Raw genomic sequence first — 3,901 nt, forward strand, 5'->3', positions numbered from 1 at the left:
CACACACACACACACACACACACACACACACACACACACACACACACCATCCTCCTCAGTCCCTCAGGTTCCGTGTTGTCTTTTTATGGCTTATCTTCCCTTTCAATACTGCCTTTGATGTTCATTTCGATCTGATTTTACCTATATAAAATGGGTGTGGAGAACACAATGTAATCTGCCCTGGGTTGTTTAGCCCTGCCTTAGAAAAGTTGTAAAGTAAGAATTATAAAAGCAGGATTTGGGCAAAGTGCCCAAACCCAGCATCCCCTCCCCTAGCACCTTGGACTTTATAATTTAAAATATCTCAAGTGTCTTTCCTCACACAGCCCTCTTCCCCCTGTTCTAATTTACCACGTTTTTTTCTGCCTCTCTTCCCAGACTCATTCCCTTGTCCTGCTGTACTATTATTTCTTTTTCTCAGAATTTCAGAATTTTCATCAGACATTTGGACCATGCATCTGCCCTAGGATTCCATCTCAGACCAAGAGAAGTGTGGACAAGCATAGCTGCCCCATCTCCATGCCAAACCTTACCAAGAATATCGAACTCAAAACCCAGCTACTCAAAAAGCCTCTCCTGGAGCTATTGAAACAGCGTTTGAGGCTATCTAGTACATTTATCTTCTTCATTCCTTCTCAGTTAGCTTGTATAATGCCTCACGGAGTACACTTCCACATCACAACTTTCCCCATCCCGGTTTTAATACATGGCAGGTCGGCATAAGAAGTTAAATGGGAATTCGGGGGGGAGTTTTGCAGAAGCCACAAATGACAAGCAAAGGCCAGCAGACAGCACAAAGCCTATGACCGCATGAGCAACCCAAATTTTACAATAAGGTACTGTAAACACCCCATAAAAGAAAAAGAAAAAATTCAGACTTTTTCTTGATACAAAGGGAAGACCAAAAAATTTTACATAGATTTTCCAGATCCCGGGGAGCGCCACACCCCTGCTGTCTATGATGTGGAAGGATATAACTATATTCTCTAATATTCAGGTATGCTGTGGGAAAAAATCCACATTATTCCTGTCTTTGGGGAAGGGGGAAAGGGAAGGGAAGGGCATAAACATTTATGCAGTGGCTGGTATGTGCTAGTCACTGTGCTAAGTGCTTTTTATTTTTTTTTTTTTTAACAAATATCTCATTTGTTCTTCACAACAACCTATGAGGTTAAATGATTTGCCTGGGTCACTCAGCTAGGATAGGAACTTGAAGCTAAATTGGAACTTGAGTCCAGACCCAGCACACTATCCATGATTCCGTACCCTGCAGCTACCAGTCCTAGCAGCTTGCTTTTCCTTCTACCTATGTCAAAGGTAGAAGGGAAAGGGCAAATGTGGATACTCTCCAGGAGACATGTCGCTGTGACATGGCTCAGCTGTACCCCAAGTGGAACTGTCTTCCAAGTCAGCTGGATTTAAACCAGAAGTTGGAACTCCTTACAGCTATTTGTCTTAATCATTTTATTACAGAGTTTCATCGTAAATCTTTACCTTTGCAAGCTGAAAAGTCCTAATTGTCATATTTAGCCTTTATATAGCAATTCCTCTAACCCTTTGATCAGTTCAGGTACCCTCCTTTTACAAGGAGCTAATGCTGCTTCCAGACATCCCAAGGGTAGAGAGGCACAACATCTTACTGAGAGAACCAACATCTTGATCTTGGGCACAGCCTCACATAAGAAATAGTCTTCAGTGACGCTTTCATCCTTTTCCTTTGATGTACTTCTATGGTATTTACCTCAAGATGAGAGAATCATAAGAGAAGACAACTCCACAAACATCCCCCTCAAAAACAGCGACAAGAAGCCAAACAAAAAATCCTCAAAAGAAAGTCAACTCATAGAATAGTGTAACCTTGCTTTTAGTACATGCCCAGATTACTAAGATAGAGGCACCAATGGGGGAGGTGGCAGGGACGTGCTTCTGGGAGAAGACATTCTGCATTCCCTTATCACATGAATGGAAGCAGCCTGTTTCCATTGGCTGCATAGATGGAATGGGCTGTGTCTTTTAAATCACCAGACTGAAAGAGTCTTCTCTCTCCCACTTTTCTGGTGGTATCCAGGGCTGAAGTTCTTATGGGCACCATGCACTAAGCTGGTGCGGGGAAGCGACACCTTCTCTTCTCCCTTCAGGCTCCATGGCCCCAAGAAATGGAATCGGGGCTTGCAAATTTGTTTCATTTGTCCTTTTCATTTCTAGGCACATGTAATGGAGTCCCCTGACCTCAGAGCTTGACCTTGAAGCCAGGATTCCAAGTTGGACGTTGCCGTAAGCCCAGCAGAAGAGCCGTGAAAAGTCAGGATCCCCAGAATAAGCCCAGGGGTATTTGGAGTTTGTAAGGTCCGCAATTACCCTGGTTGGGGAACCCTGTATCTCTCCCATAACCGTGGGGTGTTCTTTTCATACCAAAAGAAGAGGCTAAGTATCTCCAGATTGATTATAGGTAGTAGTTTAATCTATCATTATGAATACTTACAAAACAGAGACAATCTTCAGTCTATGGCTACAGCCAAACAAATCAGTGGATCCCCACCCAGAACCCCAAAAATTCCCATGGTAATTATAGAAAACAAAGGGAGGAGGAGCTAGAGAGTGTATCACTACTGATTGGTAGATATTTTTGGTCTTCTGCTTAGGATTGAGGCTTGGGAATTAAGCCAATGTTATGCCCAAACATAAGTTTGTGTATTGATCATGTACTTATGGGTTATGGTAGTGTTGTTATGACTTTCATAGGTCATAGTATCTTAAGTTATGACTCAGTGTATTCAGTATCTAAGTTATGATTTTTAACAGGTCACCATGTTCGGGCTTCCACCTTTCACAGAGTTTAGTTTGTATGGCTTTTCACTCATTAATGTATTTTATGACTTTTCCTCAATCAGAACCCCACAGTCTTAGAACTTGGTATGGTTGAGGCAATATAGGAACTAAATTAAGCTATAAACCTAATCTTTCTCTCCTCCCCAGAGACTAATGGGATATAGGGTGGATTATGTCCCCCAAGTATTAGGGGAAGGAATGTTTCTATGTTTGTTCCTGTTAAACCTTTAGCAAGTATGAAGTAAATATTCCTTTGAAAAACTAGTCTGACTGTTAAGTAGTTAAACAAAACTAGGATACTGGGCCCCCCTAAATTTGAGGGAACACAATCAATACACAATCATTGAGCCAATGGCAGAGATGAGAGGCCTACAAACTCTTAAAAGAGTACTAAATAGGGGGCAGCTAGGTGGCAGCTAGGTGGTGCAGTGGATAGAGCACGCCCTGAAGTCGGGAGGACTTGAGTTCACATCTGGCCTCAGACCAAACACTTGACCCGTACTACATGACCCTAGGCAAGTCACTTAACCCCAATTGCCTTTAAAAAAAAAAAGGAGGAAAAAAAAGAGTACTAAAGAACTTGGGGAGGAGGGGTTGAAATATATTAGACAATGTAACCAAAGTAGTCACTGTTACAAAAGCAATAATCAAAGAAATAAGTAGGGTTTTTTTAAAGCTCCAATACTATGAGTAAGTATTCTAGACTTTAAAATTTAAAGAGAAGATTAAAAAAATGAGGAAAAGATAAACATCAACAGTCTTCACAGAAACAAAATTGGAACCATTTCAAACCTTGTCACTCACTAAAGAAAATAATGGAAGAACTGATATCAATAAAGACAGAGTAAGATAAGATAATAATACTCAACATTAGCTAGGTATGATATAAATAAAACTAGATTTTCACTGGGATCTTCCATGAAGAAGACACTTTTGAAACAACAAAAAAAGGCACTGGCTTTTATCAGAGAAAAAGAAAACACAGAAAAATAAAAGTTGGAAATTTCTCTTCATAGAGACTTATTCTGACCCAGGAAGATATATTCAACATTATATACTCTTTAAAAAGCCT

The 3,901-nt window shown here is 40.7% G+C and overlaps 1 pseudogene; it reads left to right on the forward strand.

The window, feature by feature from the left end:
* Positions 1-3,901, forward strand: part of LOC114039054 — an 8,449-nt pseudogene that overhangs the window by 3,582 nt on the left and 966 nt on the right.

Source organism: Vombatus ursinus, unplaced genomic scaffold (genome assembly GCF_900497805.2).
Source record: "Vombatus ursinus unplaced genomic scaffold, bare-nosed wombat genome assembly UNPS02011591.1, whole genome shotgun sequence".
Taxonomy (NCBI): domain Eukaryota; kingdom Metazoa; phylum Chordata; class Mammalia; order Diprotodontia; family Vombatidae; genus Vombatus; species Vombatus ursinus.